The sequence below is a fragment of the Scyliorhinus torazame genome, chromosome 1, assembly GCF_047496885.1.
Source record: "Scyliorhinus torazame isolate Kashiwa2021f chromosome 1, sScyTor2.1, whole genome shotgun sequence".
Taxonomy (NCBI): Eukaryota; Metazoa; Chordata; class Chondrichthyes; order Carcharhiniformes; family Scyliorhinidae; genus Scyliorhinus; species Scyliorhinus torazame.
Window position 1 is genome coordinate 398,143,106 of NC_092707.1, and position 15,588 is coordinate 398,158,693.

The 15,588-nt window shown below is 48.4% G+C and overlaps 1 long non-coding RNA gene across 2 annotated transcripts in view; it reads left to right on the plus strand.

The window, feature by feature from the left end:
- LOC140410147 (uncharacterized) overlaps window positions 1-9,623 on the plus strand; it is a 97,744-nt gene extending 88,121 nt beyond the window's left edge. For both annotated transcript variants that reach the window (XR_011940522.1, XR_011940553.1), the window contains exon 2: window positions 9,141-9,623. This is a non-coding gene — a long non-coding RNA (uncharacterized lncRNA). The remainder of the gene's footprint in view (window positions 1-9,140) is intronic.
- The last annotated feature ends 5,965 nt before the right edge of the window (window positions 9,624-15,588 follow it).

The window sequence follows — 15,588 nt, forward strand, 5'->3', positions numbered from 1 at the left end:
CCTGCACTGTATCACTATATCATCACACACTGCACTGTAACAATATACCCACCACCCTGCACTGTATCAATATCCCAACACACCCTGCACTGTAACAATATATCAACCCATCCTGCACTGTATACATATACCAACCCACCCTGCACTGTATCAATATACCCACCACACTCACTGTGTCAATATACCCCTCCACCCTGCACTGTATCAATATGCCCACAACCCTGCACTGTATCAATATAGCCACCATCCTGCACTGTCTCAATATACCCACACACTCCCTGTGTCAATATACCGACCCTGCACTGTATCAATATGCCCACCATCCTGCACTGTATCAATATTCCCAGCACCCTCATTGTATTAATATGCCCACCACCCTGCAGTGTGTCAATATACCCGCCACCCTGCACTGTTTCAATATACCCACCACCCTGCATTGTATCAATATACCCGCCACACTGCACTGTATCAATATACCCGCCACCCTGCACTGTATCAATATATCCACCCACCCTGCACTGTATCAATATATCCACCCACCCTGCACTGTATCAATATACCCGCCACCCTGCACTGTATCAATATATCCACCCACCCTGCACTGTATCAATATACCCACCACCCTGCACAATATCAATATACCCACCACCTTGCCCTGTATCAATGTGCCCACCCACCCTGCACTGTATCAATACACCAACCCACCCTGCACTGTATCAATATACCCACCACCCTGCACTGTCTCAATATACCCATCACCCTGCACTGTATCAATATACCCGCCACACTGCACTGTATCAATATACACACTGTACCAACCCACCCTGCACACTGTATCAATATACCCACCACCCTGCACTCTATCAATATACCCACCACCCTGCACTGTATCAATATACCCACCACCCTGCACTGTATCAATATAACCACCCACCCTGCACTGTATCAATATACTCACCACCCTGCACTGTATCAATATACCCACCATCCTGCACTGTACCAATATAACCACCCACCCTGCACTGTATCAATATACCCAGCTCCCTGCACTGTATCAATATACCCACACCCTGCACTGTATCAATATATCCACCCACCCTGCACTGTATCAATATATCCACCCATCCTGCACTGTATCAATATACCAAGCTCCCTGCACTGTATCACTATACCCACCACCTTGCACTGTATCAATATACCCACCATCCTGCACTGTATCAATATATCCACCCACACTGCACTGTATCAATATATCCACCACCCTGCACTGTATCAATATACCCACCACACTGCACTGTATCAATATACCCAACACCCTGAACTGTTTCAATATACCCACCCACCCTGCACTGTATCAATATACCCACCACCCTGCACTTTATCAATATACCAACACACCCTCCACACTGTATGAATATACACACCATGCTGCACTGTGTCAATATATCCACCATCCTGCACTGTATCAATATACCAACCCACCCTGCACTGTATCAATATACCAACCCACCCTGCACTGTATCAATATACCCACCACACCGCACTGTATCAATACACCAACCCACACGGCACTGTATCAATATACCCACCATGCAGCAAATTATCAATATACCCACCCACCCGGCTCTGTATCACTATATCAAAACACCCTGCACTGTAAACAATATACACACCACCCTGCACTGTATCAATATCCCAACACACCCTGCACGGGAACAATATATTAACCCACCCTGCACTGTATCAATATACCAACCCACCCTGCACTGTATCAATATACCCACCACACTGCACTGTATCAATACACCAACCCACACGGCACTGTATCAATATACCCACCATGCAGCAAATTATCAATATACCTACCACACTGCACTGTATCAATACACCAACCCACACGGCACTGTATCAATATACCCACCATGCAGCAAATTATCAATATACCTACCGCACTGCACTGTGTCAATACACCAACCCACACGGCACTGTATCAATATACCCACCATGCAGCAAATTATCAATATACCCACCCACCCGGCTCTGTATCACTATATCAAAACACCCTGCACTGTAAACAATATACACACCACCCTGCACTGTATCAATATCCCAACACACACTGCACGGGAACAATATATTAACCCACCCTGCACTGTATACATATACCAACCCACCCTGCACTGTATCAATATACCCACCACACTCACTGTGTCAATATACCCCTCCACCCTGCACTGTATCAATATGCCCACCACCCTGCACTGTATCAATATACCCACCATACTGCACAGTCTCAATATACCCACCAAACTCACTGTGTCAATATACCCACCCTGCACTGTAACAATATGCCCACCACCCTGCACTGTATCAATATTCCCACCACCCTCATTGTATTAATATGCCCACCACCCTGCAGTGTGTCAATATACCCACCACGCTGCACTGTTTCAATATACCCACCACCCTGCACTGTATCAATATACCCGCCACACTGCACTGTATCAATATACCCGCCACCCTGCACTGTATCAATATACACACCCGCCTGCACTGTATCAATATACCCACCCACCCTGCACTGTAACAATATACCCATCACCCTGCACTGTATCAATATACCAACCCATCCTGCACTGTATCAATATACCCACCACCCTGCACTGTATCAATATACCCACCACCCTGCACTGTATCAATATACCCACCACCCTGCACTGTATCAATATACCCACCGCCCTGCATTGTATCAATATACCCACCGCCCTGCACTGTATCAATATACCAACCCATCCTGCACTGTATCAATATACCCACCACCCTGCACTGTATCAATATACCCACCACCCTGCACTGTAACAATATACCCACCACCCTGCACTGTATCAATATACCCACCACCCTGCACTGTATCAATATACCAACCCACCCTGCACACTGTATCAATATACCAACCCAACCTGCACTGTATCAATATACCCACCACCCTGCACTGTATCAATATACCAACCCACCCTGCACTGTATCAATATATCCATCACACTGCACTGTATCAATATACCAACCCACCATGCTGCAAAGTATCAATATACAAACCCACCCGGCTCTGTATCACTATATCATCACACCCTGCACTGTATCAATATACCCACCACCCTGCACTGTATCAATATTCCCACCACCCTCACTGTATTAATATACCAACCCACCATGCACTGTATCAATATACCCACCACCCTGCACTGTATCAATACACCCACCACCCTGCAGTGTGTCAATATACCCGCCACCCTGCACTGTATCAATATACGAACACACCGTGCACAGTATCAATATACCCACCGCCCTGCACTGTATCACTATATCATCACACACTGCACTGTAACAATATACCCACCACCCTGCACTGTATCAATATCCCAACACACCCTGCACTGTAACAATATATCAACCCATCCTGCACTGTATACATATACCAACCCACCCTGCACTGTATCAATATACCCACCACACTCACTGTGTCAATATACCCCTCCACCCTGCACTGTATCAATATGCCCACAACCCTGCACTGTATCAATATAGCCACCATCCTGCACTGTCTCAATATACCCACACACTCCCTGTGTCAATATACCGACCCTGCACTGTATCAATATGCCCACCATCCTGCACTGTATCAATATTCCCAGCACCCTCATTGTATTAATATGCCCACCACCCTGCAGTGTGTCAATATACCCGCCACCCTGCACTGTTTCAATATACCCACCACCCTGCATTGTATCAATATACCCGCCACACTGCACTGTATCAATATACCCGCCACCCTGCACTGTATCAATATATCCACCCACCCTGCACTGTATCAATATATCCACCCACCCTGCACTGTATCAATATACCCGCCACCCTGCACTGTATCAATATATCCACCCACCCTGCACTGTATCAATATACCCACCACCCTGCACAATATCAATATACCCACCACCTTGCCCTGTATCAATGTGCCCACCCACCCTGCACTGTATCAATACACCAACCCACCCTGCACTGTATCAATATACCCACCACCCTGCACTATCTCAATATACCCATCACCCTGCACTGTATCAATATACCCGCCACACTGCACTGTATCAATATACACACTGTACCAACCCACCCTGCACACTGTATCAATATACCCACCACCCTGCACTCTATCAATATACCCACCACCCTGCACTGTATCAATATACCCACCACCCTGCACTGTATCAATATAACCACCCACCCTGCACTGTATCAATATACTCACCACCCTGCACTGTATCAATATACCCACCATCCTGCACTGTACCAATATAACCACCCACCCTGCACTGTATCAATATACCCAGCTCCCTGCACTGTATCAATATACCCACACCCTGCACTGTATCAATATATCCACCCACCCTGCACTGTATCAATATATCCACCCATCCTGCACTGTATCAATATACCAAGCTCCCTGCACTGTATCACTATACCCACCACCTTGCACTGTATCAATATACCCACCACCCTGCACTGTATCAATATATCCACCCACACTGCACTGTATCAATCTATCCACCACCCTGCACTGTATCAATATACCCACCACACTGCACTGTATCAATATACCCAACACCCTGAACTGTTTCAATATACCCACCCACCCTGCACTGTATCAATATACCCACCACCCTGCACTTTATCAATATACCAACACACCCTCCACACTGTATGAATATACCCACCATGCTGCACTGTGTCAATATATCCACCATCCTGCACTGTATCAATATACCAACCCACCCTGCACTGTATCAATATACCAACCCACCCTGCACTGTATCAATATACCCACCACACCGCACTGTATCAATACACCAACCCACACGGCACTGTATCAATATACCCACCATGCAGCAAATTATCAATATACCCACCCACCCGGCTCTGTATCACTATATCAAAACACCCTGCACTGTAAACAATATACACACCACCCTGCACTGTATCAATATCCCAACACACCCTGCACGGGAACAATATATTAACCCACCCTGCACTGTATACATATACCAACCCACCCTGCACTATATCAATATCCCCACCACACTCACTGTGTCAATATACCCCTCCACCCTGCACTGTATCAATATGCCCACCACCCTGAACTGTTTCAATATACCCACCCACCCTGCACTGTATCAATATACCCACCACCCTGCACTTTATCAATATACCAACACACCCTCCACACTGTATGAATATACCCACCATGCTGCACTGTGTCAATATATCCACCATCCTGCACTGTATCAATATACCAACCCACCCTGCACTGTATCAATATACCAACCCACCCTGCACTGTATCAATATACCCACCACACCGCACTGTATCAATACACCAACCCACACGGCACTGTATCAATATACCCACCATGCAGCAAATTATCAATATACCCACCCACCCGGCTCTGTATCACTATATCAAAACACCCTGCACTGTAAACAATATACACACCACCCTGCACTGTATCAATATCCCAACACACCCTGCACGGGAACAATATATTAACCCACCCTGCACTGTATACATATACCAACCCACCCTGCACTGTATCAATATACCCACCACACTCACTGTGTCAATATACCCCTCCACCCTGCACTGTATCAATATGCCCACCACCCTGCACTGTATCAATATACCCACCATTCTGCACTGTCTCAATATACCCACCAAACTCACTGTGTCAATATACTCACCCTGCACTGTATCAATATGCCCACCAGCCTGCACTGTATCAATATTTCCACCACCCTCATTGTATTAATATGCCCACCACCCTGCAGTGTGTCAATATACCCGCCACCCTGCACTGTTTCAATATACCCACCACCCTGCACTGTATCAATATACCCGCCACACTGCACCGTATCAATATACCCGCCACCCTGCACTGTATCAATATACACACCAGCATGCACTGTATCAATATACCCACCCACCCTGCACTGTAACAATATACCCATCACCCTGCACTGTATCAATGTATCAACCCATCCTGCACTGTATCAATATACCCACCACCCTGCACTGTATCAATATACCCACCACCCTGCACTGTATCAATATACCCACCACCCTGCACTGTATCAATATACCCACCGCCCTGCATTGTATCAAATTACCCACCACCCTGCACTGTATCAATATACCAACCCATCCTACACTGTATCAATATACCCACCACCCTGCACTGTATCAATATACCCACCACCCTGCACTGTATCAATATACCAACCCACCCTGCACACTGTATCAATATACCCACCACCCTGCACTCTATCAATATACCCACCACCCTGCACTGTATCAATATACCCACCACCCTGCACTGTATCAATATACCAACCCACCCTGCACACTGTATCAATATACCAACCCAACCTGCACTGTATCAATATACCCACCACCCTGCACTGTATCAATATACCAACCCACCCTGCACTGTATCAATATATCCATTACACGGCCCTGTATCAATATACCAACCCACCCTGCACTGAATTAATACCCCCACCACACTGCACTGTATCAATATACCAACCCACCATGCTGCAAAGTATCAATATACAAACCCACCCGGCTCTGTATCACTATATCATCACACCCTGCACTGTATCAATATACCCACCACCCTGCACTGTATCAATATTCCCACCACCCTCACTGTATTAATATACCAACCCACCCTGCACTGTATCAATATACCCACCACCCTGCACTGTATCAATACACCCACCACCCTGCAGTGTGTCAATATACCCGCCACCCTGCACTGTATCAATATACGAACACACCGTGCACAGTATCAATATACCCACCACCCTGCACGGTATCAATATACCAACGCACCCTGCACTGTATCAATATACCCACCACCCTGCACACTGTATCAATATACCCACCACCCTGCACGGTATCAATATACCAACCCACCGTCCACTGTATCAATATACCCACCACCCTGCACTTTATCAATATACCAACACCCCCTCCACACTGTATCAATATACCCACCATGCTGCACTGTGTCAATATATCCACCATCCTGCACTGTATCAATATACCAACCCACCCTGCACTGTATCAATATACCAACCCACCCTGCACTGTATCAATATACCCACCACACTCACTGTGTCAATATACCCCTCCACCCTGCACTGTATCAATATGCCCACCACCCTGCACTGTATCAATATACCCACCATCCTGCACTGTCTCAATATACCCACCACACTCCCTGTGTCAATACACCAACCCACATGGCACTGTATCAATATACCCACCATGCAGCAAATTATCAATATATCCACCCACCCGGCTCTGTATCACTATATCAAAACACCCTGCACTGTAAACAATATACACACCACCCTGCACTGTATCAATATCCCAACACACCCTGCACTGTAACAATATATCAACCCATCCTGCACTGTATACATATACCAACCCACCCTGCACTGTATCAATATACCCACCACACTCACTGTGTCAATATACCCCTCCACCCTGCACTGTATCAATATGCCCAACACCCTGCACTGTATCAATATACCCACCATCCTGCACTGTCTCAATATACCCACACACTTCCTGTGTCAATATACCCACCCTGCACTGTATCAATATGCCCACCACCCTGCACTGTATCAATATTCCCAGCACCCTCATTGTATTAATATGCCCACCACCCTGCAGTGTGTCAATATACCCGCCACCCTGCACTGTTTCAATATACCCACCACCCTGCACTGTTTCAATATACCCGCCATACTGCACTGTATCAATATACCCGCCACCCTGCACTGTATCAATATATCCACCCACCCTGCACTGTATCAATATATCCACCCACCCTGCACTGTATCAATATACCCAGCTCCCTGCACTGTATCAATATAACCACCCACCCTGCACTGTATCAATATACCCACCACCCTGCACAATATCAATATACCCACCACCCTGCCCTGTATCAATGTGCCCACCCACCCTGCACTGTATCAATACACCAACCCACCCTGCACTGTATGAATATACCCACCACCCTGCACTGTCTCAATATACCCACCACCCTGCACTGTATCAATATACCCACCACCCTGCACTGTATCAATATATCCACCCACCCTGCACTGTATCAATATATCCACCCACCCTGCACTGTATCAATATATCCACCCACCTTGCACTGTATCAATATACCCAGCTCCCTGCACTGTATCAATATACCCACCACCCTGCACTGTATCAATATACCACCCACCCTGCACAGTATCAATATACCCACCACCCTGCACTGTATCAATATACCACCCACCCTGCACTGTATCAATATACCCAGCTCCCTGCACTGTATCAATATATCCACCACCCTGCACTGTATCAATATACCCACCACCCTGCACTGTATCAATATACCCGCCACACTGCACTGTATCAATATATCCACCCACCCTGCACTGTATCAATATATCCACCCACCCTGCACTGTATCAATATACCCACCACCCTGCACTGTATCAATATACCCACCACCCTGCACTGTATCAATATACCCACCACCCTGCACTGTATCAATATACCCAGCTCCCTGCACTGTATCAATATACCCAGCTCCCTGCACTGTATCAATATAACCACCCACCCTGCACTGTATCAATATACCCACCACCCTGCACAATATCAATATACCCACCAACCTGCACTGTATCAATATACCCAGCTCCCTGCACTGTATCAATATAACCACCCTGCACTGTATCAATATACCCACCACCCTGCACTGTATCAATATAACCACCCTGCACTGTATCAATATAACCACCCACCCTGCACTGTATCAATATAACCACCCTGCACTGTATCAATATACCCACCACCCTGCACTGTATCAATATACCCACCCTGCGTACTATCATTGTACCCACCTCCCTGCAGTGCTGATTGGCAACCCCTCTGTCTGCCTACTGTACCATGTGTACTCAGTTTTAGGATCTCAAGTGGAACTATCTTGGCTTGAAATGTTTTTCCTTTGTTTGCAGGTTGCTATGTGCAGCATAAAAACAGCAAGCTCCCAGCGCCCAGCCTGCCTCCTCAACCAATCAGTCACTGGCATTGAACAATTTGGTTTTACAGAACCAAGAACAAGCAGTCCACAAAAGAAGCACATCATCTCTACTGATGACATCAATCACCTCAACCCTGTTGTTGGCTGCACAATGGACTGCCGATAAATAGAGTTGAGGAACACAGTGCAGACTGGACGCTGAGGAGTGTGGTGAATGTATAATTACTGATAATTCACCAGTGCACTGTGTTTTGTTATTAACCCTGTGGGCTCTACCTATGGGCCATTGTGTGGCTTCACCCACAGCGGATATGTTGGTGCATGTACGGGCTCCGCCCATGGCTCCACACCCTTTACAGGAAGTATAAGAGCTGCTGACCTGCGGGGCCGCCTTCAGTGTTGTACCGGTCACAGGCAGGCTCAGTTCTAAGATGATTAAAACCACGGTTTACTTCTCCACGTGTCTTCGAGTCAATTGATGGTCGCATCAAGGAGTGAGTGGGTGCTTCCAGCCACTCTGTTCAAGGACAATTAGGGATTGGCAACAATTCCGGCCTTTCCACCGCTGCCCACAATCCATGAAAAAAATAAATAGAGAAAATGAAGAAAGAGTGTAGGGAGTGGATGAGCGATCCCAATATTCACAAGGAGATAGTGGGGAAGGAATGTAGATGCCATGGAACACAGAATTGCAGAGAAGGTGCGACTCCTGCAGAATGTAGCACCAGGGCCCCATTTAGATTGCTTTTGTCTTTGTGACCTGGTTGGCAACAAGCCGGTTTGAAGAGCTTTTTCGGCAGGATACTCTGCAGCACAAGATTTCAGGCGGGGAGGTGCGGGCAGCACGGTAACACAAGTGGCTAGCACTGTAGCTTCACAACGCCAGGGTCCCAGGTTCGATTCCCAGCTGGGTCACTGTCTGTGCGGAGTCTGCACGTTCTCCCCGTGTGTGCGTGGGTTTCCTCCGGGTGCTCCGGTTTCCCCCCACAGTCCAAAGATGTGCAGCTTAGGTGGATTCGCCATGATAAATTGCCCTTAGTGACTAAAAAAGGTTAGGAGGGGTTATTGGGTTACCGGGATAGGGTGGAAGTGAGGGCTTAAGTGGGTCGGTGCAGACTCGATGGGCCGAATGGCCTCCTTCTGCACTGAATGTTCTATGTTCTTTATGTTCTGTGAGTGGAGAGGAGGCCAGGAGCGAGAGTGGAGGCGTGAGAAGGTAGGTGGAGAAGGGGATGGAGATTGTGGAGTGCAGGTGGTGGTCAGAGTTTTTAACAACGAAAAGAAATTTGGGAGTAAGGGTAGCTTCTGGACCGGTAGGGATGGCAGGGTCGGTGGGGGGGGGGTGGGGGGGTGGTGCATGGAGGTGTGCGGTGGTTAGCAATGGTGGTGGGATCTGAAAGAAGAAGGTTGCCAATTGAGGGAGGAAAGTGTGTTAGCTTCATCGGGTCAGGGTAGCACGGCGGCCCAGTGGTTAGCACTGCGGCCTCACGGCACCGAGGTCCCGGGTTCGATCCCGGCTCCGGGTCACTGTCCGTGTGGAGTTTGCACATTCTCCCCGTGTCTGCGTGGGTCTCACCCCCACAACCCAAAGATGTGCAGGGTAGGTGGATTGGCCACGTTAAATTGCCCCTTGATTGGAAAAAGAGAATTGGGTTCTCTTCATTTATTGAAAAAAGCTTCACTGGGGGCCGGTGGATGGGATGCATTCCTGCTTGTCATCATCTTTACGTTACGGAGCTGTCACTGGAGAGCAGGCGCCCTGTCCGACCCCACAACCCACCTTTGTTAAAACTGGATTGGTCAAGATTCCCATGTTTTGAAATTTATTGGGCAAGATTCCCATGTTTTGAAATTTTAATGGCCGTTCAGTTCTCATCTCCCGCCAATTCGGTGAGAGTAAAATTAATAATGATAATAATAATCCTTATTATTGTCACAAGTAGGCTCACATTAACACGGCAATGAAGTTACTGTGAAAATCCCCCAGTCGCCACACTCCGGCGCCTGTTCGGGTACACAGAGGGAGAATTCAGAATGTCCAATTCACCTAACAAGCACGACTTTCGGGACTTGTGGGAGGAAACCGGAGCGCCCGGAGGAAACCCACGCAGACACGGGGAGAACGTGCAGACACCGCGCAGACCGTGGCCCGAGCGGGAATCGAACCTGGGTCCCTCGCGCTCCCTGGTGTTTCCACTTGTGGGGAAATTCAAAGCAAGGGACCACAAATCAAAGTCATCACTAATATTAAATCGACCCACGCCAGAGGGTGAAGGGTGAAATAGGGCACAGATCTTTCCCTTTTATAGAAGGTTTATCCACGGGACGCAGCAGGCCAGATTTCTAATAATAATCATCTTTTATTGTCACAAGTATGAAGTTACTGCGAAAAGCTTCCAAACGACCTACTCAGCTGGCTCTCTTTGCACACTTTTGAGAATGCGAATAAAATAAAGTAGACTAATTAAACTAATTAACTAATTAAACAAATTAACAGCCTCTTAAAGGGACATTGTAACAAGGACAAAACTTTAAACAAGACTTACATTAAAATGTTTGTTTTGGGGTCTGGTGGATACCCATTGGTTGTGGAAGGCCTCAAGTGGACATCGCACGCTCTGTGTCCAGGGACCCCCGGGTGTGAACGTAGCTGCAGACAGTCAGATTGGACGCCCCCCTCAACCGCCCGCTGCCTGGACCTATTAATGGTCACCTTGGCTAGGCCTGGAAGCAGGCCAACAAGGGGGTCCTCTGCCATGCCTGCCCGCCTTGCCGATGGGTGGCCAAAGATCAGGAGCGTGGGGCTGAAGTGCAAACAGACCTCGAGGGGCACCCCCCGTCAATTAATCAAAGAGGCATCCTCGCACCATCTGTACGCACATGGATCAAGGCTGCAGAAAATACAGGCAGCCTGTATGACAGTACGACTCCAATGGAGAGTGCCCTCCACTGGGGGCCCTCGCCACCTCCAGACAGCAGGGCAGAACACATCTGAATGGCTGCCGAGTGCGAGGAGGTGAAGGGTTGTGCAGCAGCAGCCGGTACAGGCAGTCTCTCTGCGCAGGTTTAAACAGCACGTCGGGAATTTCTGCAAAATGGCTGAAATTGTGAGGCCGGGTTTCCCAAAGGACGTTCCGGGACCGAGGGTCAATGTGTGATTCTGTCCGAATGGGGGTCAGTTCAGGTGGGTATCCAACACACACTCGATCTGCCTCAACATCTCGAGTCGAGTGCAGGAGGGGCTGAGCACCATGGTTCTGAGGTTGTGGGTGTCTTTGGCTGTGAGCTGGACGTCAATAGATGGGCGATGTGCAAGTTGCAGCTTTGTGATGCAACCCGCCCGTCCCCCTTCCAGCAGGTCCCCTACTCTGGTCACCCCAGCAGTCTGACTGCCCTCTCTTCCCCCGGCCACATGGACCGGTATCAATGGAGGTGCGGATTCTTGAGCAGCAGCTCTCTGACGATAGCCGCGACTCCTGACAGGAGAGAACCTCCAACTTGAGGCGACCATATTCCAGGCTTTCATCACTTCCTTCTAAAAGCCAGGCAACACCTGATTGAAGGTTTGGAGACCTCTCAGGTCTATAAACAGGAGCAGCAGTTCATAATTGAGACCGTGCACTTGGCGGAAGAAATACGTCGCTTGTGCGCACCATCGGTGGAGGAACTCGATGTAATGGCATCGCTACAGGTCTGAAGGCAATATTAGGTCGAGGTCGATGCGCCTGATCCACCCGGTATCATTCCTTTTAGACTTTGTAGCTTGCTGACCATTTCAGATGGCAATTAAGAGTCAACTTGTTGCTATGGATCTGAAGTCACATATGGACCAGAGCAGGGAAGGACGGAAGATTTCCTACCCAAAAGGTATGTATGACAATCGACAATGGTTTCCCGATCACAGATCACAGGCTAACTTTGTCTTCCAGGTTTATTAATCAAATTTAAATTCCACCATCTGCCTGGGCGAGATTTGATCCGGTGTCGTCCAAGAATTAGCCTGGGCCTCCGGAATGCTAGTCCAGTGACATTACTGCTATGCCACCGCCTTCCCCCGCATGGAGCAGTTGGGTTGGATGTCGTGTTCCTGTGGGGTACATTCAATGCACTTCCCTAGGTGTGGTAGTCGGTATTAGGGGTATTACGGTACCCTGGATAATGCTGTAAGACCATTGGTGCGGGAGGTACCTGAGACTGCTATTACATTGGTGAAGCCTGCCTGCTGGTTCCGCCTAGTGAGGCGGAGTATAAGAGCCTGTGTCTCCCCAGCAGCTGCATTCTGTACCTGCGCTGCTGGGGGAAACATCCAGTCCAATAAAGCCTTCAATTGTCTTCCAATCTCGCTTCTGGAGTTATTGATCGAGCATCACTAGGTGACCAACATTAAGTGTCACAACAGTTCGAAGGGAGTTGCTGTAATCCAGAATGTGCTTGCTGAAAGGGTGACGCAAACAAAGGCAACAATAGAGTCCAAAAGAGAAGACGATTAAACACTGGAAAAAGGGGGAAAAAAGTACTTACAGGGCTAAGGAGAGAATGAAAAGCAAAATACTGCAGAAGCTGGAAACTGGAAATAAAAAGTAAATGTCAGGGGTGCCCAGCTGGTCAGGTGGCATCGCAGGCGAGAAGCAGAGTTAATGTTTCAGGTTAAGCTGACCTGTCACCTTTATTACACAAGGTCAGCCCAGCCTGAAACGTTAACACAGGTTCTCTCCACAGTCGCTGCCCAACCTGCTGAGCATTTCCAGCATTTCCTGTTTATATCCGAGGTGGGAATAATTGAACAGCTCTTTCAGCGAGCTGGCATGGGCAGCGCTGGCATGGGCAGCACTGGCATGGGCAGCACAGGTCAAATGGCCTCCAAAGTGCTGTGCGATTCTAGGTCACCTGCTACATTCTGAGTGTTGGCGTTGCAAGGCATTGTAAACCGCTACCCCGCTGGCTCTGTAACATTCCCAAGTGCGAGCTGGCAGCATTGGCATCTCAAGATATCTCTCACCATCCGATATCCAATTCCTCTTGGGCATTAGTGCCCAGCATTAGGAGGCCATCAAATAAAATCATAACAATTAAATCGGGTCAACTTGCTTCACACCGTTCAAATGGTCCATGGGAGGCGGTTAATGCGCAAGATGTTAATTCATCAAAATCCATGGACAGAGGGGGAGTCTCTCCTGGGTTTTAGATGGATGTGGGTAAATAGTCTCCATGCGCACGCGGCCACCTCCTGACTGAGCCTGTCTGCGGGAGTTACCCCCAAAAGTGTGCTGTTGTCGTGAGGGTGATTGGGGTTGGGGGTGAGGGGTGGAGTTATATGGATTCTCTATTAAAGGAGTCCTCTCCGTCTGGTGAAAGAGCCTTTTGTGAAACTGCAGGTCACTCGAGGCATGTTTTTGGGTCACGCTCAGGACGAAGGTGCAGCTGCGAAGACTCTCAGATATTTCAGCAGTTTTCCACGTGGACGTTACCGCAGGAAGACTGCAGGAGGGTGATGGCGACGGTGAAGAGGTGGACGCGAAGAGAAAGAGTTTTCGAAGAAGCAAGAAGGAGGTGTAGCCGGGAGGGCAGTGAAGTATCCTGGTGAAGAACAGGGCAAAGTTGAAAGGAAGAGAAAGAAGTCAGAAGATAAAAGAGGCAGAACCCAGAACAGAATCTCAAACAGTCGAAGCTCGGGTGGACTTTCCTTTGGCATTCTCTTTTTGTATCCTGCTCCCAATCCCTCAGCGAGCAGATTACTTCCCTTCCTCCGTCTCTCCAGACTCCTCCAACATACCGGCTTTTAACCTCGAGCCTGCCGTCAACCAGCCATCGTTCTCCTGGCCAGTCTCCTACCTTTCACCCTTCCTGAGCTTAAACTCAGCGAAAATTCTGATGCCCATGCCCTATCTCGCACCAACTCCTGTTCACCTGCCACCAGGGAGACCACCTGCCCCATATGAAGTGCTGTGACCTGCAAGGCTCCAGACCAGGTGATGGAAAGTGGGATTAAAATGAGCGCTGAGAGGGCGGCACGGTGGCGCAGTGGTTAGCACTCCTGCCTCTCGCCGCCGAGGACCCGGGTTCAATCCCGGCCCCAGGTCACTGTCCGTGTGGAGTTTGCACATTCCCCCCGTGTCTGCGTGGGTCTCACCCCCACAACCCAAAAGATGTGCAGGGTAGGCTAAATTGTCCCTTAATTGAGAAAAAAGAATTGGGTAGTTTTTTTTTTTAACTGAGCGGTGTACTTTCTCTTTTCCTCGCTTTTAGGCTGGTGCAAACATGATGGGCTGAATGGCCTTTTGCTGTGCTGTGACTTCTCGATGGTTCTATTTTATGGGATTGCCCCTTATTTTGACTGTTTGACCCATGGACCCTAAGGAATGTCTTTTGTTCATCTTTCTAGGACAGCCTGTGGGAGGTGGATGCTGGGAATTTCCAGGATG